This window comes from Mus pahari, chromosome 11 (genome assembly GCF_900095145.1).
Source record: "Mus pahari chromosome 11, PAHARI_EIJ_v1.1, whole genome shotgun sequence".
In the NCBI taxonomy this organism is placed as follows: Eukaryota; Metazoa; Chordata; class Mammalia; order Rodentia; family Muridae; genus Mus; species Mus pahari.
Window position 1 is genome coordinate 1,446,300 of NC_034600.1, and position 27,480 is coordinate 1,473,779.

Genomic DNA, 27,480 nt, shown 5'->3' on the forward strand with positions numbered 1-27,480 from the left:
AACAAACCTTTTAAATCGTAGATGCCTATTTCTTTATTAAAGATCTGTCTGTTTGAAAGGAGAGATTTGGGGCCTGAATAATATTTAATATGCAAAGTGGCACATGCACCCTGTATCAGCTTTCTATAAGCTGGTTGCCCTGACATAGAACAGACATGAGCATCAGCCATGCAGACAAAATCAGGTCTACATTCCAAGGAGTTAACAGATTTTTGTCAGCTCCTTCGTGCTGTTCTGGAGGTCGTCATGAAGAATCAACTCACAGAGAGTTCTAAAAAGCATGGCTGTCACTAGACTCAAGTAGCCAGTTTTGTACAGAACCTAGTTTTGGAAGAGTTCATTAAAGGGCATGTTTATTGAATAGAAGACTCATGGTGACCAACAGAGAAAAGTGTGGGCTTCTGGAGACTCTTCTCAGCTTCGGAGGAGGCCTTGGAGCAGGCAGGGACAATCAGTATGGACCTGTCGAGCAGTCAACACAAATCACTAGGAGCTATTGGAAAACCATTAGCAGTAAAGATGTATGTCTACCGCACTAACAGTGTTAATATTGAACATTATTAGAAGCCCATTGAAGGCCAGTGATTAACAAAGTGGAAAAAGACAGAGTTGCATTTCTGGGTTCACAATGGGAAGATTTTCAAAACAAAGAAACCAGTTAAGCCAGGAAGAAAGACAGAGACATGGGGAACTTTAACTGCCTATTCCAGCTGCCATAAGGAAATATGACAGATAAGTGACTTTGAAAATGGTTACAGGCAGGGCAGTGGTGGCGCACACCTTTAATCCCAGCACTTGGGAGGCAGAGGCAGGCAGATTTCTGAGTTCGAGGCCAGCCTGATCTACAGAGTGAGTTCCAGGACAGCCAGGGCTACACAGAGAAACCCTGTCTCGAAAAAAGAAAGAAAGAAAGAAAGAAAGAAAGAAAGAAAGAAAGAAAGAAAGAAAGAAAGAAAGAAAGAAAGAAAGAAAGAAAGAAAAGAAAAGAAAATGGTTACAGTGTGCAGACTGAGAGCCTGAGATGGGGTAGCCAGCACAGAGAGGCTCTGGTGAGAGCACTTGATCTGATCTGCTGATGGTTACTTTATCATTTGATCCTCACGAGCAAGTTCTTCAAAGAACCCTACACCCATCTGCTCAGGGTCCCAGCTTCATGAACTCATTTAGCATCAGTGACTTCTGGAAAGATCCTCCCTCCAAACACAGACACACAGGTCAGGTCCCTGAGCAATGAAGGAAGGCACAGCTCATTGCAAAGCAGGAATTATTTTGAAATTAAGGCATACGTTATATTAAAACCTGCACTGTGAGTCCACATCAAATTTGTCTGTAATAATTTTATACTTCTACTTGTAAAATGATATCTCAACAACAGCAACTAGATAAATAAGTAAATCTGAATTATTTATAAAGGAAATACTTGCCTTCTCTGTCTATTCTAGTTGTATAACTGAACTGAGAAGTCAGGAGGAATCAACTCGGTCAAGTTTTAATAATTAATTTAAACCTTCTTTCTGTTATTCAACACATACTTATTGAACTCATCTTGTGACCAGTCATTGTTTTAAGCTCTGAGAATATAACAGCGAGAAGAATTGACACTACTTCTTGCACATATGGAGGTTTATTCTCGTGTGAGAAGATTAGCGAGTGAACAATGGATAACACAATATCGGGAAGAAACAGCAGCATCCATAGGAAGGAGTCACTGGAATAGCTTCCTGATTGACTGGATCTTATCACCCTGCATTTGTGTGGAACTGGAAGAAGCAGACGTTTAGAGAATCTACTGGAAAACACTGAGAATGAAAGGCCCTCAAAAATGTCGACCATCCAGGGGAAACACAAGGAACAGGTGTTTACACATGTTCTCCTTTGCATCCCTGTTCTGTAATAAAGACAACATTGAATAGAAACTTGGGGAAGAAAGGGTTTATGTGCCTTGCAGGTTCATCATACAAGGAAACCAAGAAGTAACTCAAGACAGGAACCTGGAGGCAGGAACTGTAGCAAAGACAAGGGGAAAATACTGCTTACTGTCTGTCTGGGGCTCATGGTTTGCTCAGCTTGCTTTCTTATAGCAGCCAGGACCACTTGCCCGGGGGTGGCACCACCCACAGGCTGGGCTCTTCCACATCAATCATCAATTGAGAAAATGCCCCCCCAGACATACCACAGGCCATCTGAAGGAAGAAGTTTGTCAGTTGATGTTTCCTCTTTTCAGTTGACTCTAATTTGTGTGCAGTTGACAAAAACTAGCCAGAGCTGAGAGGGAGAAATAAGGTCTCCCAAATGCTGCTGAGAATGAGATTGGACCGTGAGACCTGGGGAATGCAAGTTGTTGGGGACCTTGATAAAGCTAATGCCAAGAAGACTGCTGGTCAAAGTGATACTTATATGTACCCAAAACAGAGTGCCAGAGTGCGAGGTGAGAATGTGGAGACAGAAATAGGCCTTCTTTTTAGGAGAAGGACTTTAAAGGGAGTTGTGAAATGGGGTAGCAGCTGGGGAGTGGCTCTGTAGAGGAGGGATATTTAAATGAGAGCAAACACAGAGCTCTTACATACTGATGCAAATGGACCTAGAGAAACTTAACATTTGATTATGTAAGTGCTCAGAGGAGTAGGTTCAGGAACAAAGTTCCAGAAGAAAGCAGAAAGAGGTCATCCAATACACACGTGGGTCCTTGGGGCCCAGACTTTGCTAGGACAAGAATTCAATTCTTGTCACTGGAAAGAGGGTGGAGCTTCTGGGTTTGGAAGTGATTGGCAGGTGGAGGGTAGAAGGGATGATAAACTGAAGTCAGGAGCAAGGCTGCCCACAGTGGAACACCTGACCATAGCAACAGCAGTATACCCAAGTCCTTCAATAGATGCCTCAAGAGGCTTCAAGGTGATGATGACCCCCATCAGAAGTCTACAGTTGTCCCTTAGTATCCTGAAACTCATCAAACACCATACTTAGTGCCAACACCTCTCTTTATTATGGAGGAACTGGAGGAAGCTCATAGTCATCTCTCTTGAGCCAACTGACCTCATGTCTGGTTCCATTTTGGTCCCACCCAGTACTATTCCTGACATCTGGGTTCTCAGCATCATTTTCAAAGGAAACCCAACATTGCTCAGTGTTCTACGGAAATAGATTCAACTTCAGCTATTCCATGAAACACTGTGAGATGTTTGTCCCAAATGAATTCTGTCTTTGTAAAGAAATACACGTCCCATCTCTCACCTGTGTACCTCCTCTGCCAAGGGAAGGGAATCCCCTTAGAGAGAATGGAATCTGAAAACTGAGGCTTCCTTATGGTGAAATCTGAACACCATGACCATGATGCCCCCTTCTGTTGAATCCACCACTGGCCCACAGGGCTGACGCTAACCACATTGACTAGTCTCAGTATGGTCAGTAAAAGCAAGCTCTGGGTGGTAACAAAAGACATGTAGAAAACCTCCTGAAACTGACTTAACCCTAAGACCAGATGGCATTTACAGAGGGGTCTAGAATGCTCAAAGCCGTATCCTTTTTCCTTCTCATTACCATTCATGAAGCCTTTGTAATTATTTCCTATGATTTTTATTTACTTATTCATTAAGAATTTCATAGAATATTTTATTTATTTGTTTGTTGTTTACTTTGGTCATTACATGCTTTTTTTTTTGCCCCCTCAGTTCAGCCAATGTATGCTCTTTGGTTGATATCTTAGTCTCTAGGAGCTCCCAGGGGTTCTGGTTAGTTGACACTGTTAGTCTTCCTATGGGGTTGCCTCCCCCTTCAGCTCCTTCAATCCTTCCCCTAACTCTTCCATAGGATCCCTGACCTTGTCCAATGGCTGACTGTAAGTATCTGCATCTGTTTCAGTCAGCTGCTGGTAAAGCCTCTCTGAGTACAATCATGCTAGGCTCCTGTCTGCAAGCACAACATAGAGTAATCGTGTCAGGATTTGGTGCCTTCCTATGGAGATGAATCCCAAGGTGGGCTGGTCACTGGATGGCCATTTCTTCAGTCTCTGCTCCATTTTTGTCCCTGAATTTCTTTTAGACAGGAAAATTCTGGGTCAAAATTTTTGAAGGTGGGCTGGTATCCCCAAATCATGGGACACAGAGGGAGGGACTTGGGTGGGAGAAGGGAAGGAAAGAGGAAAAGGAGGGCAGGATCAGGTATGGGGGGAGACAGAAGAGAAGCCCAGAGAGCCAGATGAATGAATGAAGATATTCAGCGGCCAGGGCAGGGGTGGGGGTAGTGGTGAAGATCCTCCAGGAAGTGCCAGAGACGTGGGATGTGCGAGGTTCCCAGGACTCAGTCTAGTGAGTTTAGCCCAAACACCCAACAGTTGGGAGAGGGAACCTGAAGGTACATAGTGTATTTTTATCCCCTAATTCCTCAGAGATCCTTTCCTCATACCTGTCCACCCAAATTCATGTTCTTTCTCTCTAAAAACAAAAAGGCCAACAAAGGGAAAAAGAAAGATAAACATCCCCTTGTGTTGGCCCTGGAGTGTGGTTGATATGCCCGGTGTCACTCCACTGAAGAGAACTGATTTTACCTCTCCCAGAAGCTCTCATCTGTAAATACCTGCGTGTCAGCCCTGTGCACACTGCCCCTTCATCCTGAGATTGCTATCTGGTCCTGTGCACTGTATCACAGTATCTATGAGTTCATATGCACATCTGCCCTGTGTCTGAAAAAACGCTATGTCCTTACAAGTGTTCACCACCCTTGGCCCTTGCCGCCTTTCTCCCTTCTTCAAATAGATTCCTGAGCCTTGAAGGAAGGGGTAGAATACAGACACCCCATGTAGGTCTGATCACTCTAAAGTCCCTCACTCACTGCACATTTTCCAATTGTGGCTCCATCTGCTAATTACCATCTAGTGGAAAAAAAGAAGCTTCCCTATTGAGTGCTGAGCGATGCCCTGGCCTGTGAGTATAGCAATATATCATTAGGAGTTGCTTCATTTCTATGTTCACTTAACAGAATAATAGTCATGGGGTTTCCCCTGGACTACATAGATCATGATCTATGTAGTCTCAGATACTCAGTAACAGTATCAGACTAGGAATGGTAGCACACACCTTTAATCCCAACACTCTAGAGCTAGAGGCAGACTGATCTCTTTGAGTCTAAGACTAGCCTGGTCTACATAGTGGAGTTCCAAGCCAGCCAGAGCTACATAGCAAGACCCTGTCTAAGAAAAAAAATAGTTACCACCTATATTTCTACAAGTTCTATGCCATAAGTATGTACTGTCTTCAACAACAGAAAACTACCATCAGGTTGTAGAGGGTAACAAATACCATTGGTAATAGCCTATAATGTTTAAGAGGGGCATAAAAGGTGGCTATACACACACACAGACACACACATACATACACACACACACACACACACACACATAAACACACTACTGGGGATTTATTTGGTGGCATAAGATACGTTGTCTCCCCCATTAGATGATGGCTCAATTTAACTGTACATAGTTTAGAAAGTGTCTACAGTAATAGGTTTTTATAGATCTTTTTTCAAAAGTCATTTTATGTTAGTTACAAAGGACCAGTCTCAGTTTGGAGAGGGGTCTTGAGGAAAGGATATTTGTGAGCCATTAAGAAAACAACTCAAAATCAATCATGGGTAAAAGCTGACAGCTCTGTGTTCTGCTTGAGCTGGCTCTCCAGAAAGCTGTGTGTAGACAGCTCAGCTCTTGCAAACCAAATCCCAGTCTTTTACTCGCATATCAATTAAATCATTATCCCAGGTTCCCTTTTGATTACCCTACGAATCAGCATTTTATGACCTTAGCCAGTTGATTCTTAGAAGGAGACAAAGTACATTTAAAACAGACAAACAAACAAACAAACAGACATAGCAAATAGGCTCTCTGCTCCTCATAGAGACAGAAGCATCTTCTCGTGCAGTGCCAGCCTCATCCCATAGACAAAATGGTGAAGGTCAATGTGAATGGATTTGGTTGTATTGGGTGCCTGGTTACCAGGGCTGCCTTCTGCTCTGCACTTGGCAAGTGGAAATTGTTGCCATCAACAACCCTCTCATTGACCTCAACTACACGGTCTACATGTTCCAGTATGACTCCACCCACGGCAAATTCAACGGTACAGTCAAGGCTGAGAATAGGAAGCTTGTCATCAATGGGAAGCCCATCACCATCTTCCAGGAGCGAGATCCTGCTGACATCAAACGGGGTGATGCTGGTGCTGAGTATGTTGTGGAGTCTATTGGCATCTTCACCATCAGGGAGAAGGCCAGGGCCCACTTGAAGGGTGGAACCAAAAGGGTCATCATCTCTGCCCCTCCTGCCAATGCCCCCATGTTTGTAATGGGTGTGAACCATGAGAAATGTGACAACTCACTCAAGATTGTCAGCAATGCATCCTGAATCACCAACTGCTTAGCCCCCCCTGACCAAGGTTATCCATGACAACTTTGGCATCATGGAAGGGCTCATGACCATGGTTCATGCCATCAATGCTACTCAGAAGACTGTGGATGGCCCCTCTGGAAAACTGTGGCATAATGGCAGTGTGGCTACCCAGAACATCATCCCTGCATCCACTGGTACTGCCAAGTCTGTAGGCAAGGTCATTCCAGAGCTGAACTGGAAGCTTACTGGCATGGCCTTCCATGTTCCTACCCCCAATGTATCCATTATGGATTTGACATGCCGCTGGAGAAACCCACCAAGTATGATGACATCAAGAAGGTGGTGAAACAAGCATCTGAGGGCCCACTAAAGGGCATCCTGGGCTACACTGAGGACCAGGTTGTCTCCTGCGACTTCAACAGCAACTCCCACTCTTCCACCTTTGAAGCTGGGACTGGCATTGCTCTCAATGACAACTTTGTAAGCTCATTTCCTGGTATAACAATGAATACGGCTACAGCAACAGGGTGGTGGACCCCATGGCCTCCATGGCCTCCAAGGAGTAAGAAACCCTGTACCACCCAGCCCAGCCAGGACACTGAGAGCAGGAGAGAGACTCTCCATTGCTGAGGGAGTCCCTGTCCTACTAGGGCCTCAACACTGAGCATCTCCATCCCAGTTTCCATCCCAGACCCCCCATAATAACAGGAGGGACCTAGGGAGCCCTCCATACTCTCTCGAATATCATCAGTAAAATTCGGCTGCACCCACAAAAAAAAAAAAAAAAAACATAGCAAATTAACTCAGAGATCTGCCTGTCTCTGGAAGCACAAACAGTAAGTTTAGCTGCATAGGAATCCACACTGAGATTACCATTCCATAAATCTCCTTATCTCTTTCCTTAATATCATTCTGACCAACTGGGCTAATTAGTGCAGTTGACTCTGCTCTTTTAGGTTGTGAGGCTCCTCATATAATTCATATTGTACCCCTATATTTTACATAGTTGATAATTATATATTCTTAAATTCATGTTTTCAGAGTTGTTTCTCACAGCCTTAAGGACTGTCCTGAAGGTCACAACATGTACTATTTTGCTAAGGAACAAATTCTCTCCTCCCAGACTAATGCTGTTTCTAATTATCATGGAGTCATTCACCTTAACAGGGAGAGCATTCCCCAAAGAAGGACCATGAAAATATCTGCATTATTAACAAGCAAGCTGCATACCCGGAGCAACCATCAGCCTTCATGGAGCCTCTATCCTGCTGCTCTGCCCCAGGGGCAGGAAACTGCTTCATACCATCCCTTCCGTGCAGGACTTGGCAGTTACCTCTCCCTTTCTTCTGTCACCTCCCCTACCTTTCCATTCTACAACACTGTTTTGTTTGAATTAAGGCTATATGAGGATACAGCAAATTTGTGTCAAGGGCATGGGAATAATTGATGTTGATATTCCTCAGAAGAGAGTTGGGAACACCATCAAGTGTGAGGACTAATAATTCCTAGAAAATAGTTCAAGTAGATAGTGTTTCCATACCTCAGACATCTTCCTGAAGAAAAATAACACATTTGTGCTTTCTATAACCTGGAACATGTTTGTCTGTGAATAGGCTAGAAGGCTAAACCTTAAATTCACAACCCTGTTATCAGAAGAGCTGTAAAAATGATGGTGTCTTTTGCTGAATAGAAGCTTTGTAGCTTCGTGAAGTTTATTAGTTCTTGCTCTTAAAGTCTGAACTATCAGGATCCTATTCAGAAAGCCTCTTTTTGTGCAAATGAGTGCAAGCCTATTGCATACTGTTATCAGATTCTGGGCATCTGGACTTACGTTGAGGTCTTTGATTCATTTGGAGTTGAGTGCTAGGCAGGATAGTAATTATGGATCTATTTTCATTCTTCTATATGCAGCCATCCAATTTGACCAGATCCATGTGTTGATGACACTATCTTGTCTCTAGTATTTGCTTTTTTGGCGCTTTTGAAAAACTGCAAGTGTTCATGGATTTGTGGACTTACGTCTCTGTCTCCACTTCAATTCCATTGATCAATGTGTCTGGTTTTTTGCCAGTATTATGTAGTTGCTATTGCTGTAGAATTATTTGAAATGTGAGATGGTGATACTCTCTGAAGTTCTTTTTGCTGTTGTTCAGAATCATTTTAACTATCTTGGTTGTGTGTGTGTGTGTGTGTGTGTGTGTGTGTGTGTGTGTGTGTGTGTGTATGTGTGTGTTTCCATATGAAGTTTTTCAACTTCTGCAAGGAATGTGTTGGAATCTTGGTGCGGATTGCATTAAATCTGTAGATTCCTTTTGGTGGGATTCTTTCAGTTCTCTTTACAAACATACTGAGCCACAAACATAAAAATGTGTATAGGAATAAAAACAGAAAATTTGAAATATTTATTTTAACAGTGCTCTTGACCATGTTAGAGATATTAATCACGTAAGGAAAAAATCAGAGTTGGGTAACAGGCCTGCACATATTTTATTATTACCTCGTGAATACTACCTTAATAAAAGCTAAGTTTTAGAGGAACCATTTCTTAAAGAAAGGATGTAACAAATTTCAGCAGAATAAGTATGCATTGTTTCACAGAAACTAGTAAAAATAAGTATGGATATACATGAAATCCCTTGCATGGGTGACAGGTAAGCAGAACCAAGACTTGAATAATAAAGAGTGTTGAGGGAAGAGGGAGAGGGGGAAGGGGGAGGAGGGAGAGGGGGGAGGAGGGAGAGAGGGGAGGAGGGAGGGAGGAGGAGGGAGAGGGGAGGAGGGAAAGGTAAGGAAAGAAGAGGATAAATATGAACAAAGTACCTGATCTCGTGAATGAAAATGTCTTCGTGGAGCACATCACTATGTGCAATGAACACACTACAATAAATACATCTGAAGTGAATGAATAAAAAATTTTAAGTAGGCTAAGTTTTGATGGGCTTCATTTTGCTAAAAGTAGTTCTTGGCTGGGGCTATAGTAATGTGACCCCTGATGTCATAACATCCCAAGATTTCCAACAAGAGGACACAAAGTGTGTCTGCTCCCCTGCTGGCAGGGATCCCTGGCTTCCACACCAAAGCCACCATGTTTGGGCTATGTCTTCTAAACCTTTGCACTTCTAGATTTCTGTAATGGGAACAGCACCTGGACAGAGTTAAAATCTGGCAACAATGCAAGCCAGTTGGTTGTAGGCAAGGAAAGCACAGGCTTTTAAAAATAAAATGCATCTGTACTATTCTGGTTAGAACTTTTTCTTCTTTCATACTTAGCTTTCCAGACAGAAGTCATCTGTGGTTTTTATCAGTGTCCCCCATTCACCATCTAACTTACAGGAACTGCCAGTTGAATGGCAGCATCAACTTAAAGAAATGTGAAATTTCTGTGATGGAGACAAGTGACTCAAGGTGACGGCTTAACAGGACAGACAGTGTGTCTATCTGTCATGCAATACAAGTTTTTACATAGTTCATGCAAACACCACTTCAAACCTAACCCAGTGAAGCCTGGGATGGGAGAGACAGAGCTCTATGTCAGAGTCCAATCACCCACGAAGTGACTTCTCCACGGGAACAGGAAGTAGGACCTTAGCCATTTAATTACATTTGTTTAGAATTAGTAAAATAACTTTCTAAAGAATTCAATTGTCTAGTTTTGAGGAAAGCAAAAGTCTGTGGAAATAAGTTTACAGAGTTAAACTGACCTACAAGAGTCATGCTAACTTTTGTTCATCTTAACACAACCCACTCCTGCCATTATTCTTATATCTGATCACATTCCAAAGACATGTGTGTTTTAAGGAATAAATCAGAGTGAGAACTGGCAGTATCAAACCTTCACCATCTGATCCTATTAATGATTTTATAGCTATATTTTAGATGAAGTGAAAATTTATTGGTTGTTTTATTGTCTGGTACATTTGATTTGTTTGGTTCTGCTCAAAACTGTCAGTAAATTCTCACTGACTCGTATATTTTACTTGCCCGAGGACAAGCACAAAAACATAAATCTTCATTCTGAGTCCAAGGACTTAAAACTCTCGTCCAGGTTTCCTTGAAAATCAAATAGTTCATGCTGAAAGGAGAATAGAGAAGAACTAAAATACTATCCCCATGGCATGGGAGTTAAGGGAATATGTATCCCTGAAGTGGGGGAGAAAAAGGTGAAGGAGGGATTCAGACACCGGGAAGGACTCATCTGGAGAAAGACAGAAGAGGAAATGAAATTCAAATTATACAGGAGAAGAGAGATCAACAGTTGAGAGACTTAGAAAGACCCAGTGCAGCATTAGTGGGTGGTGTGTCAGAGGGTAGAGGGTCCAGGGCGAGGCTATGCGGAGTGTGGAGACCCTGCAGCACTGTGTCATGAGGGATTGATTCTTATACACAGAGGGGACATGCTAAACATTTTAGTCTTGGATAATGTCTTCAGAAAGCATCAACTTAAGGACCACTGGCTATGGCCTGTCCTGGACACAGGTGGAGGGGAGGGGAAGAGGCAGAAGGCAGGGATAAGGCAGTGGCGATGACAAACCAGCAGGCAAGAGAGGTGAAAGCAATGAAGCTTGAGCCTGAAAAGACCAAGACAGTGTTAACATCAGAGGGTGTCTTTGAAAAGGCCCTGCACTCCTGCACTCCGACATTTCAGCGTGATAAAGTTAAAATCAGCAGAATCCCTGTCCTTCCCATGGATGGACCAGAGCAAAGGATGGGACTCAGGCTGGAAGGCCATGCAAAGGTCACCTGTGTGCTTCAGCTGCTCCTGGGTAAGGACTGAGGAAAGAGAATAGTCTTGGAGGGGTTCTGCCGTAGAGACAGCAGACAGGAGTCACACGCAGGATTCAGGATCATCATCAGGAAGGGGTTGTGACAGTAACCACCCACTGTGTAAAAGTGTTGAGAGACCGGCATAAGGCTTGTGGAAAGGCCACTGGATCGGGGGGGGGGCGGTTGATGGGGGGGGTTGGTGTGATACAGAGAGCTGGGGAAGGGTGTGGTCTCAGTGGAGTGAGGGAGGCAAGGTCCAGCTTGCAGACTAGAGAGTGAGGCTGTGGGAAGGTGAGATGAGGCAGAATTCTCAAGGTGACAGACAGTGGGAGAGTGCACTGGCACAAAGAGGCCGGGTGGTCAGGCAGGTCCTGGAGCTGAATGCCACAGGACAGGATGCCCTGCTTCCCTCTGACATTTGTCTGGATGTTTCTATCTGGGATTGCGGGTGAGAATGGTGAACGCTGGCAGAATGAATTCCTGGGAAGAAATATGGACTCCAAAGACTTAGACAACATAACTTGCCACCTTCCAGAAGACAGACGGAGATGAAGCAAGGAGAGGAAGGAAAGGAAGAGAAAGAGAAAGGAAATGGGAGGAAGAGAGGGAGAGAGAGAGAAAGAATAAGGATGCCTCAGACAGATACTGAATTAGGAGATGCTGAAGGCAGACCAAGGTGCAGGAAGGAAAGGATAGAGTGTAAAAATGATCAGAAGTCCTACAGGAAAAGCATTTGTTCAGGTTTGAGTCATTCCAGATTGGTTAATCCACAGTTCATATTTAAAGCCCACCTTAGTGGTATTTATTCATTATGTAAAAAAGAGTGCAGAGTATTGAAATATATAAGTACATATTATTATAAAGAAGCTTTTTGTCACTAGGTTAAAATGATTTAATGTGTTTTCACCAGTTCTTTTATAACATACGGGCCAGAAACCTACACATGCTAAATAAATGCTCGTTGGATGGGTAGGCAGCTCAATGAATGTCCAGAGCGGGATGCATCGGTCCTTAGAGGATGTCCCCTAAGCTGACAAATGCCTTTTTAACTACTCATATCCCTAAGAAGTCCATCTCTGATGAAAGGGGGGAAGCACCAGGCCTGAGGTGCTGTACAAGCACAGAGCCTTTCTCTGTATGTCAAGAACCCAGGTTCAAGTTCATGGCTGCATGAAGAGCTGCCGTCTCATGGAGGAAACCAGGGGCTGGGGCTGAGCCTCTGTAGTGCAAGACCACATCACTAGCTGTCAGCAGCTCCAGCCAGAAACCCCGATTGTCCTGCCTGGAGGCTAAAGATCCTCAACATCACGTCCTTGCTTGCAGCGTCTGCTGTGGATAATAATAAGTGACAACCCTTCTAGTTTAAAGTTAGTGGCCAGGACTCACACAACCTGTGGTGCTCCTAACTCCGCAGAGGGAGTCCCCTGTGACTAACAGCCAAATGACAGAAAGGCAAAGCAGAGTCCAGGCGGGAGATAGATAGGACTAAAGCAGTCCTGTGGAGCTTTGGGGCAGGTGGGTTCTAAGCGCCCAGAACAGACAAAGTCTAAGCAAGGTGTGTGAGTTAAGGAACTGCCGAGGAGCCACTCTGGTAAAGCAATGTGCAGACCGAGGTCACCCAGGAGCCCCGTGGAGGAGCAGAGACTTACCCAGTCAGCAAAGTTGCAATTGTCTTTCTGGAGAGGCTGGACAAGGCACGTTGAATCTCAAGGTCCTGGGCTCAGCCATGAGCATACTGCTTTCCTGAAAATGATGCGAAGGTCTAGATGGGTGCTTTTCTGATAAAGTTTCCAAGGTGAGGGGGCAGCTCTACCTTAGCAGGCTATTGTCTTACATAGCAGACTATTGAAGAACTTATGGTAACCTATGGATACAGGAAACTCTACTAATGCAACTGAGAAACTAACTTGTATTTCAGTCCATTTTAATTACTTGAGCTGCAAGTTAGTACACATGGCTAGGGGACCAGTGCTGGAGCACCCGGGTCCACAAACTGCAAATCGGTATCCTGGGCCCTGAACCCCACCTAGGTCCCAGAGCAACACCACCGGCTTATAATCAGGCAAGAGAACGTGGATGTTTTCTCCTAGGAACTCTTCCAAAGAGGGAGAGACACATAGATTCTGGAATGAAACAGGGCAGATCCTTGGAGCACAGCACCTCAACCCTCCATCAGTGCAACTCTGGATTTATATGGAGTCCACAGCCACTTCTCAGCACCAGGCCCTGGGAGAGGAGCCCCAGTACCTTGTAACAATATCAAGTGGGAATGAGGGATTAAGAAAGAAAGAGAAACACAAACAGTAAGACAGATAGAAGCTAACCCAACAAAAGGAATACGTGGCTTACAACCGACAAAAGGAATACGTGGCTTACAACCAACAAAAGGAATACGTGGCTTACAACCAACAAAAGGAATATGTGGCTTACAACCAACAAAAGGAATATGTGGCTTACAACCAACAAAAGGAATACGTGGCTTACAACCAACAAAAGGAATATGTGACTTACAACCACGCTAAGCTGCTCAAATAGAAAAGGAGACTGCTGCCCCAAGAAGACTGGTGTTAAGGGAGAGGAGACTACAGGAATCACAAAAGTTGGGAGAAATTGCAAACTGAAGACAGAACACAGGCATAGGTATGGGAAGCCACCCAGTCAGCCCTGTGCTCCCCATCTGAAGACCTTGCTGCATACAAAGAAGTCAATCCACGAGACTAAGAAGACTATGAGCCTGCCAGGTTTCCTAGAAATTCACAAGAATCTCATGGACAGCAGGCCTGATGGGTACTACATAACTGCTTGGCATAGCAAGGAGACTAGAAGAGTCAAGGCTGACTCTAGGGTGAGACTTGTAGCTGGCACCCAAGTTTCAGTCAGGGTATGGAGCACATTAGTTTGGGAAGTAGGCACTGCAGAGTCCACTGGAGGCAGCCCAGAGGACCCGGGACAGATGGGTTCCACACAATGCCTCGGGAAGCAGACATTTGCCTAGGAAAACTTTCTAATGTGGAGCGGCCCTCAACAAACACTGGTTTAGAACAACCAGATAGTGAGAGATTATTGTCATTTCTAGGATACCACAGATGTTCATTAGCCTGTGTCAAACCGGAGCTATAGCCTTTCAGGGCTAGGAACCCATTTCCAAAAGTTCCCAGGATAATTTGAGCAGAACCGGAGGACAACTGTACTGGCTGGGTTTGTGTCAACATGACACAAGCTGGAGTTATCACAGAGAAAGGAGCTTCTGTTGGGGAAATGCCTCCATGAGATCCAGCTCTAAGGCATTTTCTCAACTAGTGATAGAAGGAGAGGGCCCATTGTGGGTGGTGCCATCTCTGGGCTGGTAGTCTTGGATTCTATAAGAAAGCAGGCTGAGCAAGCCAGGGGAAGCAAGCCAGTAAGCAGCATCCCTTCATGGCCTCTGCATCAGCTCCTGCTTCCTGACCTGCTTGAGTTCCAGTCCTGACTTCCTTTGGTGATGAACAAAGTGTGGTAGTGTAAACTGAATAAACCCTTTCCTCCCCAACTTGCTTCCTGGTCATGATGTTTGTGCGGGAATAGAAACCCTGACTAAGAAAACAACAGAGCTTGGTTCAGAAGTCTATAGAAGCATCAATGGAGAGAAGTGGAGCCCGGAGGGAAGCCTTCCCCGAATATGCATTTGCATGCTGGCTTAATAACCACGGCCCTTTTATCCGTCTTTACATTCAATAGAATGATTTTTCACATTGATTTTTCCCCAGGGTTTGCTTTTTGTAAACTGTGTCTCAAGTTGAGTAAAACACATCTAAGAAACTGTGGAACTATGACATCACCTGCATCCCAGGATTCAGGCTCATCTGGGCATAGTCAGTACAGTCACCAATTCAGAGAAGTCACCAAGGGTTTGAGTTCAAATGTCAGACGCTATGGGTTCAAGCTCCATGATACTGGGTGAGCATGAGCGCCTACCCTGCCTGACCTCTGCCTTCATCATCGGGCATATGAAATGCTGTGCTCTAAATGAAAAGAAAATCGGAAAAAAAATGAAGATATTGGTTATTGAGGAAAGGCTAATAGAAAACTGTGTCTCGTGATGGAATGTATCTGTAAATATTGACCAAGACTTAATCGCCTAAACATAAATATATACAGCTTCTTGATGAATGTGTCATGTCTGCCACAGCATGGTTAGCACCTCTCTGAAAAGCCATGCAGAAGGTCTGAGAGAGGCCAGAAGCCTTCACTTCTGACAAGCCCTCTGATGATATCAAGCTATCATAGCAAAGATGGCATTTACAGCAGCCAAAACCTAGGGAGAGGGTATTATAAAGACCCTTGGGTGTTGATTCCCAACCTTCCTCATGCTTCGACCCTTTAATGCAGTTAGTTCCTCCTGTGGTCGTGACCTCCCACCATAAAATTATTTTTATTACTACATCATAACTGTAATTCTGCAACTTCCATAAATCTCTATGCAAACATCTGCATTTTCTGATGGTCTTAGGTGACCCCTAAGGGGTCATTCAACTCCACGCATGAGACACAGGTTTGAGAACTGCTGCATGAAACAAAAATAGAAAACCAGACGCTGCCTTAGCTCAGTGATGGCCAAGTGCTCACTGAAGGATGGGTGAGAAGATGCTAACAGATTAAAGAGACAAGGAGAGAGGGAGGGTGATAAGAGCCAGAGGGGCAGAGACACCAGGAGAGCACAGCCCACAAAAACAGCCAAGCGGGGCTCATAGGGGCTCAGGGACAGAAGCTGCAATCACAGAGCCTGCAAGGGCCTGCGCTAAGTCAGAAGATGTGGTTGTTTAGCTTGGGGTGTTATGAGACCCCTAACAGTGAACGTGGGAGCATCTCTGACTCTTTTTGCCTGCTCTTGGGACTGTTTTCCTCCAGCCCTGATATGAGGGTTTGTTCTTAGCCTTTGTGCATCGTGTTATGCTGTTCAGTTGATATCCCTAGGAGGCCCGTTCTTTTCTGAGGGAAAACAGGGGAGCAGTGGATCTGGAAGAGAGTGGAGGTGGGGGAACTGGAAGGAGTGGAAGGAGAGGTGGCTGTGCTCAGGAAGGAGTATACGAGAGGAAAATAAATAAAAGGTCAAAGGGAAAAAGAGGCAAGGGGTAACTATCTCTTCGAACACAGAAACTATGTGGTAAAGAAGAATCAGGGTCATGACCTGTGCCGCACAGCTGGGGGAGAGCACATGGAGTGACACTTAAGGTGGACTAATGACTTTTTTCTTTTGTTTTGTTTTGTCTTTTTTTTTCTTTTTTTCCTTTTCTTTTTTTAATTAATTATTCCATCCGTTTACATCTCAAATGATATCCTCTTCCCGGTTATCCCTCCACCAACCTCCTCCCCATCCCACACCCGCCCTCCCTCTCCCCTTGGCCCATATGAGGATGCTCTCCCATCCACCCACACTCTTCCACTCCATTGTGCCAGCATCCCCCTAGGCTAGGGCATCAAACCTCCCCGGGACCAAGAGCCTCTCCTCCCATTGCTGTCAGGCAAGGCCATCCTCTGCTACATATGTATCCCTCCAGGTACACTCCTTGGTTGGTGGTCTAGTCTCTGGGAGAACTGGGTGGTCAGACCAGCCTATGTCTTTCTTCCGATGTGGTTGGAATCCCCCTCTGCTCCTCCAGTCCTTCCACCTGCTTCCCCACCCAGTTCCCTGAGCTCAGTCTGATGGTTGGCTCCAAGCATCCACATCTCCGTTGGTCAGTAGCTGGCCAGACTTCCCAAGGAACTGCCACACCAGGTTCCTCTCAACAAGCACCCCTTGACCAAGGCAACAGTATTGGGTTTTGTGTCTGCAGACAGGATGGATCTCTAGGTGGGGTAGTCCCTGGTTGGCCCTTCCTTCAGCCTCTATTCCATTTTTTTGTCCCTGTTCTTCCTTTGGACAGGAACATTTCTGGGTTAAAAAACTTTGAGACTAATAGTTTTTATCCTCAAGAAGAAGTTCAAGTAAGCTGCTTAGAAATAAATAGCTTGGGCATGGCGGGGTTGGCCTCACTTGTTGGTAGGGGTGCTGTTGCTGGGCAACTGTCCTCTCAGGAGAATCCTCCCTGAGTTACCACAGTCTTGAAGACCTTCCAGATGTCCATCCAGGAGTGTGCCCTCTATGAGGCACGTAAATCATGAGGTGTGTGAGGGTTTGGGAAGTCCTTGAGACACTTTGTCTCAGACAGGTACCTTCCACTTGCCCAAGGTTTCTTTGGCTCAATTAGACTGATATCAGCAGGTTCGTGGATGAATTGACAAAGTAGCAATGTAATGGGAAGCCCCCAGTGAATGTTAGCACTGTTTCTGACTCACAGTGGAGGAAAACTGAAGTCATAAGTAGTTAGGTGCCAAGAGCCATGGCTCAGCCTCAGGCCAGCTCTGCCTCTCCCCCGCTCTGTCCTCCCACACTGCCTGCTGCCCACAGGCTCGCCCCAGGCTTCCCGCCAGTTCCCAGCTTTATGAGATCCTTTACACAAAGGAGAACAAGTATGAATTTTAACAATACGCCAGAATGGAAGCACTCACCATCCAGGCATCTCTAAAATTGTCTCCCACTTTTGCAGTATAGAACAGCAATGAATGTAGCCAAAAAAGGTGAAAATTAACTTGATGACAAGCTTAACCAGGTTAACCTGTCATCAGGTCTGAGATGCCACCCACTATCGAGCAAGGAGTAAGATTAAAGGTTACTGCGCCATCCCCCTGCCCCATGGCCACTGGGCTAACACATGAGATTCATCTCGGGATCCCCAAAAGGAAGCCCCAACCCTTGACACTTAGCGTTTAGGAGGCAAATATTGTCAGTGTAACAGGATCTAGAGTTGCCTAGCAGACGAACCTCTGGGAATGCCTGACAGGGAATGTCTAGACCGGGTAATTGAGATGGGATGATCCATCCTAAATGTTGACTGAATCATTCCACGGGCTCGGGTCCTGGACTGAAGAAAGAAGAAGGGAGAGCTGAGACCCAGCATGCCCCTCCTCCCTCGATTCCTGAGTGGGGACGCCATGTCAGCAGCTCCCAACACCGCAACTTCCTCCTGTGGTGGACTGACTGCACCTTCCAACTCTGAGTCAAAATAAATCCTTCCTTCTGTAAAGCTGTTCTGGTCGGATATTTCCTCACAGAAGCAAGAAAGTGCCTAATACCCTAAGGCAAGTCTCCTCCAGCCCACAGAGGGACTGGACTTCCGCGTCTGTGAAATGAGGCTGTCGGTGTTAGCATTGACTTTGCTGGGTTGCTGGTGAAGAGAGATGAGAGGAGGACGGAGCGGGAACTGGGCTCTAACCAGCAGAGATCGCACCTCTCATATGGGCCTCCTTTGAGCCTGAGTCTCTGAGCATCATCAAATTTCCATTTCTGTTGGCGGGAAGTGATGATACTTCTGGAAGCGTGGGAGGCCACGCTGTCAGATGTGGCACGCGGGAGGCCAGACTACCGGATACGGCACATCTAAGGACACGCATTGTGGGCTGAGCGGCTCCATTCACGCTGACTACAGAGTGAGCATGCTTCACAAAGCATGAAACCTTGCCCCTTTGATTTCTGTTCCTCAGAGAAGGGCTCCAGAGATGGAGCAAAGCTTTGCTCTGCTCCAGTCGGAAGTGTCTTTTGCAAAGTCAAGGGTAAAGGGATGCCTGGCATTCTGAGGGAGGATTAGTATAATATCCACACAGGCCGCCTGGAGACATTTCTCTAATGCTTGCATCTGTACCACAGGGCTGAGCATTTGTTTCTAAAACAACTTAACGCAAGAGAAGGACGCGTGAGACATGAGAGGATGTAAAGTCAACTGCTTTTCAAGCTCCGACTCTTTTTTTTTTTTTTAATTGTGACTCATAAATACCTAAAATGTAGTTGACTGTGCAAGGGTAAGTCCTTAAGTGAAGCTACGTTGCTTCGGAGTGGCCATCCTCGTGGCACGGAAGTTCACTGAGAAGCGTGGAGCTCGGGGATGGGTGAGTGTTCATTTGATTGGCTACCTGCAGCTTGTGACCTATTTGTATTTATAAATTCATTGCAATAAAGTGATGTGATTTTTTTTAAATTAAAGCATATTTCTAAACTTCTACACTACAGTTTTCAAAAGCTGATAATCTAACGATGTGGGGTCTGCTTCGCCTACAGCTAAACATCAAACAATTCTGCTTGTCCAGTAAAAACACCAAATTGCTTAGGCATTGACATAAGGTGAGTGGGATAGGAATGTATATCATCTGAGCTTTGAGGAAGCTGAGGCAGGAGGATTGACATGAATTCAAAGCTGGTCTGGGCAATATCATGATTACTGGGTTAGCCAGGACTACTTAACATGACATTATTTCAAAGCTAAATTAATTGACCAATTAAATAAAAATTATTAGAAAAATATTTATCTTTTTAAGCTTGCAATCAAAGTAATCATTTGTTTATCATATAGAACTCAATATTTGATACTATCTAATTTGTGAAAATGACTTTTTTTTCCATTTCATTGACAAGAGAGAAAACTTAGACTATAATATAGCCCCCAACAGTTTTTGCAGTACTTACGAACACCTGATCTCCATTGGAGGCACCTGTCCCACAGGCCATCAACATGACAGTACACAGAAGCTTGTTGTCACTACACAACAGATGTAGGTGGCAACAAAGCCTAAGCTGGCTCTGGTGGCCAAATAAGTGACTTATGGCTGAAAACATGGGCCTAGGTGCCCATAACCCCTTCTTGCTGCACAGCCTGTCTCTCACTCTTGTCCCACAGTACAGGATGTGACCATGCACTTCTCCAAGTCTGCACTGTGGTCACATCCAGGTCCAGCATGCCCCACCGTTCCACCCTGTCCAATGCCATCACCAGAACATTCCAGAGCACAAACAGCAACTCCACCACAGCTCACTTCCAAATTCCCTGACATGATATTTTAATGTATGATGATGCTTTGGGGCATGAGAGGCCTTGAATTATTCACTAGGAAATAAGAAAAGTAAATGCATTTTAAAACTCCTTGTGCTTTGTTCTGTTTCTTTTGAATGAGTCTCTGTCTGGGGTTCCATTCTTTGGAAGTGGCTGTGGAGAGCCATGGACATGTGCTGACTATGCCATGCTTGTCTTCATAAACCACAGTCCCCTGGCACCACCAGGGACTGGCACCACCACAGTAGCAGAAAAGCAAGGATGTGGATCAGAGTTGGAGTGAGCTGAAGATTCCTCCATACCTCCCAGAATTGTTCGGCATTTATTGTCTTACTCTTTACAGTGCTGAAATATCTGCTCTCACACCAGAATAAGAAAGAGACCCACAGCTGGTCTCCAACCATCAGGATATGTTCTTCAGAAGCAAGTGGTTAAAAATGAACATTTGCCAAAAAAAAAAAAAAAAAAGCAAAGCAAAGCACGCACTCTGTAGCAAAGGAAATGAGGGCGTTTATAGTGCACAGAGATATAAATTCACAATCTACATGATGAAAGCCTGAGAAATTAATTTGAAGAAGATTTGAGGATGCACATGGACCACGAGGTTTGACTAAAGACGAGGAGGGAAAGGCGTTCAAGCTGTGTGAAGACGGTTGCCCACCTTTGTGATCTATGACATGCAGGTGCAGACAGACGCAGGGAACATCAAGTCTGTCACCAACAAGATAAGGACTATTTAAGCAAAGATTGGGAGAATCACACAAATGAACGATTCCTTCAAACTTCACATGGCTCGCAGGAGGTGAGCGACCCTTTGGGGAAACTCCCGTGATGTCCCCTGACCTACTGTTAGTGGTTTAAAACATGGTTAAAACCCATGTCCAGATATTCAGCAAAGGAAAACCATTCCCCAACAACCAAAACCTCGGAGACTAGCATAGCAAGCGATGTGGAAAGTCTTTGTAGGAGAAAACCCAGTAAGAGGAAAATAAAAATAACACAAAAGTTTGAAACCTAACAGTAGGCAAACAAAGGCTGAGAGGAAACTTACCAATGTCTTCAAACCCAGGCAAAATCTCAACAGTATGTTTTATAACACTGCAGAAAGGGGCTCGGAGTCCTTCTGAAAAATACATAAACATAAATAATTAAGAAGACACTACAAGATTAATGAAGAGTACATTCCCTATTCCATATTAAAACCAAATGTGGAACTGTACTAAACAGAGCAGAGTGGAACCAGTAAATTATTAAAATAAAAAATTCATGAGAGGTTAATTCTGGTTATTTGGGGATCTATTGCTTTCTGTTTTATCCTGTAGTTTCTGTGACAACCATGAGTGTCTGTTTTGGACAGTAAACACTCTATGTGTCCGTTCCTCACTCACTCATGTCAGACCTGGTACATCATGTGCTGTTTATGACAGCACAGTGCTCCCTTTCCTCTGCTGCTTTCTGTCTATAAGCATCCTCCTGTATGAAGTGCCCGCTTCACTGAGCCCACATCTGCCCAGCCTTCTCTCTATTTCACTGCCCTCTCAGACAATCTGATCCGCACCCCATCCCTTCTGTTCTATGGCTCTTCTCTGCCCATCACGTGACTACACTGAGGTACACCCAGCAAGGTCACCAGGACCCTCGAGTCACTCAGGCCTCCTGTCACACCATCTCATTTTACTTGGTCTCTTGACAGAACTTCCTATAGCTGACCCACTCGTATTTCCCTTTAATTCCTATAACTCCGTAAAGCCTTATTTAAATCACTCAACAAGCTCTCTATCCCATTACACAAGTTTCTCTTCTTTACACAGTCTTTTTGATGATCCTGTGAGTTCTAGAACAGACAAGTTAATCACATGTGTCCATTTAAAGATAAATATATCATAACATATCAGTATTTAGTGTCTTACACATCTGGCATGAGTCTTATGGTGGCCTTAAGTGGGTGGCGAGACAGGACCCAGATGACCCTGATCAGTACTACAGATAGAAGGAAGCATAGAAACAAAATGAAGGGCTTAGCAGACAACAAGTGCTGCGTGGTGCCCAACCAAGGCTTCTCTTATAAGGGGTTGGTTAGATGGTTCTGTCAGCAAAGTGTTTGCCATGGTAAGCATGAGATGATTCCCCAACACCCATGTAAAAATCGGGGTTCAGAGATGTGGTCCACAGTTCTAGCACCAAAGAAGCAGAAACAGGAAGATCCAATTGGTTTGTTGGCCACTCAACAAGCTCCAGGTTCAGTGAGAGAGACCTTGACACAAAACATAAGGTGGAGAGTAATAGAGGAAGAGGGAGAGAGGGACAGACAGAGACTGAGACTGACAGAGAGACAGAGAGACTATAAATTATAGTAACATCATAGATATCTGGGTAGGAAGGGAAGCTACACATTGCATAGGTCTATAACTTTACTGAGCTCGTCACACAGAGTTCATGGTTCATTTCTTGATAGCTTTCCTTCGATCATCTCAGGCACGTGGCATCATTGCTATCGTCTGCGTCTCTTTCCAATCTTTGTAGCAAGTGCTATGTCTTACGGTGTTACAGGTCACAACGCCCCTCGCTTTGTGTTCGTGGTGAGTTGATGTTCCTAGTGAGGACAGACAGAGGTTCTGCATCTTTAAGGAGAAGTATTATTATTATTATTATAAGTATTATAAGTATTATTATTATTATAATATAATAATATAATTAATATAATATATTATATTAATTATTATATTATATTATTATATAATATAATAATATAATATAATATAAGTATTATTATTATTATTATTATTATTAATATTCTACCAAGTATTAAGGTAAGCCCTATGAAAGATTTAGAGCTTCTTTGTATAAGCAATCATAGATTTAAAAAAAAAATCCATCTTATCTCTGTGTCATCCTAGAAAATAAGGAGCACAGGGGAAAGAGGAGAACAGATCCATCCATTAAGCAACTTCCTGTAGTCATGACTACCCAGAATGGTCTATGAGGAAGAAAAATGTACATAATAAAGAACTGAAGGATACAACTAAGCCTTGCTATTAAATTCAAGCAAAGTATTGCTCATTTCACTTTTGCAACATCTTTAAATAAAGTACTTGGATGGGCGCTGGAGAGACAGCTTAGCAGTTAAAGAGCACTGGGTACTCTGTTGGAGGACCTGGGTTCAATTCCCAGCACTCTAATGGCAGCTCACACATGTAGGTAACTGCATTTCCAGGGCTTCTGACACTCTCACACAAACACACATGCAGGTCACTCTCGCACAAACACACCAGTGAACATAAAAGTTTAAAAATATGTGAATAGGATAAGAATTATATAAATAATATTAAATAAAAAGCACTCACAGGAAAAATATGACATATTACCTAAATTGTCACTGAAAATTGGTTGATGTCAGGTAATAATTCGGGTTTCTAGTTCTCTGTAAGTAGGACTAATAAAAGCAGGCAGAAAGTGAAGTTAAAAGTCCCTCCACCACATCTCCCTTCCTCTCACCTAAACTGTGATCTGACAAGAGGTGAGTTTATAGTAATATGTTCCAGACCACTCTTACTGATATAATTTTGTTATATAATGCACATATCATATAACTGGTGATTAAACCATGTCCTATCATCTTATTGAAATGTTTCCTTAAAGGATTGAGGAACTGTCATAATATGCACATGACTGAAGAATCCAGAAAACAATATGCATGACAAGGACAGTCTGGGCCAACTCTTCTCATAGCACCAATATGGCATTTAGAATCATGTTAAGTACCAACAGATGAATCATTAAAGGACTATGGGAAAGTTCATGAGCCGAAACGTCCAAGCTCTATTTGTTATGATGAGAGTGCTGAGGGATAAGAAAGATTCTGGCTAGAACCCCTGTGACACAACAGACAGCTTTCTTTCTCAGCTATGTGACAGCCATCACGGACACACTCGTGAGCTTAACAGCACCTGATGCGTTGTGGTATATGTACCCCAACCTGGTCTTGCTTTTATTAGGGAATCAACTATCAAGCACCATAATTTTTGTCAAGTGTATCAAATCAGTGTACAAATGGCCATTATATAAATCACATCACTGAGCACTTCAAAGCGTGTGCCCGATCTCGACGAGACAAATCACTGAGAAACATGGTGATGGAGCATTCCCTCTCAGTTCACCATTTATTTCTAATGAGTTCCAACGGTAGCCAAAAGCAGACACTTACCACCTTGTTGATGCTCTCTCTCCCGGAAACTTCAACTCACTTGCTAGCTTTCACAGTGCTGAAAGATGCTATGCATGCTACCAGAGGGTGAGGAGTCATCGTCCATCTTACCCACCTATGAGAACTGTGTATAATGATCAGACTGGAAAGACACGCCCACCAGTGCAATAGTGGTGTGAAGTACACATGAGTAAACAATCACTTTCTGGTTAGATTTAACTCCTACCGCACAGGGTGAGACTCATACGTGGCTCCGTAATCAAACCAGTAACCTGAGGCTAGACATGCCAGGCCCTTGGGGAGAACCTACTACTATTGCTTTTACTAAACAGACACAGTATTAAACCACCTCCTAAAGATGTATCATTATACCCATAGGCCACTATATCTCACATCCCTTGTTAGAGGAGCTTCTATTTGCAGTGGAGGACAACTCACACTGGGACCCATAGCTGGTCATGGTGCAGAGAAAAAGACTGCAGAATGCTCAACCCTAAATGTGACATCTACATCCTACCCTTCCTCACAAGGCTCAGGGATTATTGCAGAAGGCAGCATGAAAAAGGTGTAAGAGCTCGAGGCCCTATATGACTACAAAGAAACAGCGTTTCCCAGATCCAGGGTGGCAACTGCACATATGAACTCCAATTGCACATATGAACTCCAATTGCACATATGAACTCACAATAGCTGTAAGACCACATGAGGGAGAAAGTGTATGTTGTCTTTCTGTCTAATTTCACTTAAGTTGATAATCTCAATTTTCATTTATTTTTCTGAAAATATGTTTTTTTCTTCTTTATGCATAAATAATATAGTCCATTGTGTTCATACACCAGGAAGCTTGGAAGAAATGCCTCTCAAGACTGCAACCATGGCTCCAGATGAGAGGGTGTCTAAGAATACAAAGAAAGTATCTACGAACCACATTCTAGACCTCTACGGTGCTGCCATCTATGCAAAAGATGTGCTAAGGCACACACAAGAACTGGAGAGAACAAGAATCGGTGTCATGATGTGTTCTTTCTATGGGAAGACTGCCATCTTAAAATGCTTTGCTGGGTTCGACAGAGAGGAGTGAACCTTGCCTCCTTCTCATCTGGTCTTTCTCTAGAACCTCAAACAATCCAAGGCTTTTGTGGTGTTAAACATGTGTAAGTATGAAACTGAGCACCTGTGGTTTTAGTGTTTGTCATGTGACCACCAAGTGGGTCTGTCAATTGCTGGGCTAAATCAGGGCACTGGAAAAGATAAATAGCAGATGGGTGATTCCTAGGCCTGATATCCAGAGATGTAGTCTCATACAGCGCTGTTTAAATAAACATCCAACGTACAATGGTTTTGAGTCTTAGGAAGAAGATCTGTCGGCATGTCCGGTTAACAAAAAGGGAATCACACAGCAGAGACATATCAAAAGAAATGGTGGTTGTGCTGGGGCCTCAATCTCTCCAGCTCTTCGCTCTGGAGACCATGACAGCAACCTGGCCACAGGACCATCATTGTTTCTGTACAAACTATGCATCATTCCTTGATAGGTTCAAAATTAAGTGAAGACCGTTCTCATCTGTTTAAGTAAAAATCATGTATAATTAATTAATGTCTTTATCTTCTGTTAGCTCAAGCAGAACACTAATATGCCAGATCTCTTAATTTATAGCTTTTATGTTCATAAAAATTTAAAAGGTATCTGTATTCTATTTGAAGCCTGAAGTGAAAGGGTTTGTTTCTTTAATGTTGTTTTGTTTTCTTGAGCCTCCAAAGACCCATTTATCATATTCTGGGAGGCAGTGTGACTCACTTGGTGTGTGGGCTTTTAGATAGCTCACCCTGTGCTGTTTAGATAAATATGAATTGTTTTGTGAAAATGCAACTCAATTTAGCATCTGAATTTGGACTTCTCCTGGGCAGACACTGGTGGTGACAGATGACAAAATTCACTGTCTGGTGACCTGCGCCCAGTGGAACCATTGTGACTGTGAGCATGGGCCTGCCTGGATCCTGAAATCAGCCTGTCAGGAAGGCCTCAGTAAAAATCCATCCATGTGGCCTGGTGTCCCGTGGGCATTCAAATGAACTAACTAGCATAAGGAAGGCCACACTAGACAAGTGAAGCAGTAGCAATTTTCTCTCAATGACCAATTTTCATGATGAAATATCTTTACAAGGACAATGGCCCCAGTCTGAGCCCTCCTCAAGGGACCAGTTTTATAAGACATTAATTATCTGAAATGCACTATCTGGAGAATTCTTTTGACCTTCATTCCAGCCACAGCAGGTGGGAAAACCTTGTTTTCTCAGTATCAGAAGTTCTGTCTCTAAACACTGAGATTTAGAAAACAACTACAACCACCACCACCACCACCACCACCACCACCACCACCACAACAACAACAACAACAACAACAGCTCACAGGTTATAAACCCTATTCTAATCTCCTGTTCACAGAAGACTGATAATTCCAAGCCTGCTTGTCCAGTGCTGTGGGGACTTAACGTTATTTGCCTCCCTGTGTTTCAAATTCCTGGAGGTTTCATTTTGATTTTCTCCAGTTTCAAATGTCTCTTTATTTTAAAATTATAAGATTCTTTAGACTTTCCTGGGGGATTCACTCACGTTGTTCACCAATATATTTAGAAACAAAGAAATATCAGTTCTGGGTACTTTCCTAAACGTCAACAGCCAGGAGCTGCTGGGCCTGCGTTCTAGGTAGGGAAGTTGGCCAAGCTCTAGGAACTCAGGGGTAGTTGGCATGGCTTCCGCCATGAAGATGAAGACATCTAATTGGACTTAAGATAACGAACTCGTAGTAAACGGTGCAGGAGCTATACTGTACTATTCTACACTAGCCCAAGACTGTGGTTCCTGGAGGAGGATCTGTAACCAGAGCTGCTCTCTGCCTTTGCTGACTTCTGGAGTTAATACTGAACATGTTGTATGTCTTGAGATACTATATTGAGACTGAAAATATAATGAGATTCTTTCAACTATATCACCAGATTAAATCATCATACCTTGGGTATGATGGTTTAGATATGCTCAGCCCAGGGAGTGGCACTACTGGAAGGTGTGGCCCTGTTGGAGTAGGTGTGTCACAGTGGGCATGGGCTATAAAACCCTCATCCTAACTGCCTGGAAATCAGTCTTCCACTAGCAGCCTTCAGATGAAGATGGAGAACTCTCAGCTCTGCCTGCACCATGTCTGCCTGGATGTTGCCATATGCCCATCTTGATGATA

General features: G+C 43.9%; 1 pseudogene; it reads left to right on the forward strand.

Annotated features, from left to right (window-relative positions):
• The first annotated feature begins 5,936 nt into the window (after window positions 1-5,936).
• LOC110329050 lies at window positions 5,937-6,942 on the forward strand (annotated as a pseudogene).
• The last annotated feature ends 20,538 nt before the right edge of the window (window positions 6,943-27,480 follow it).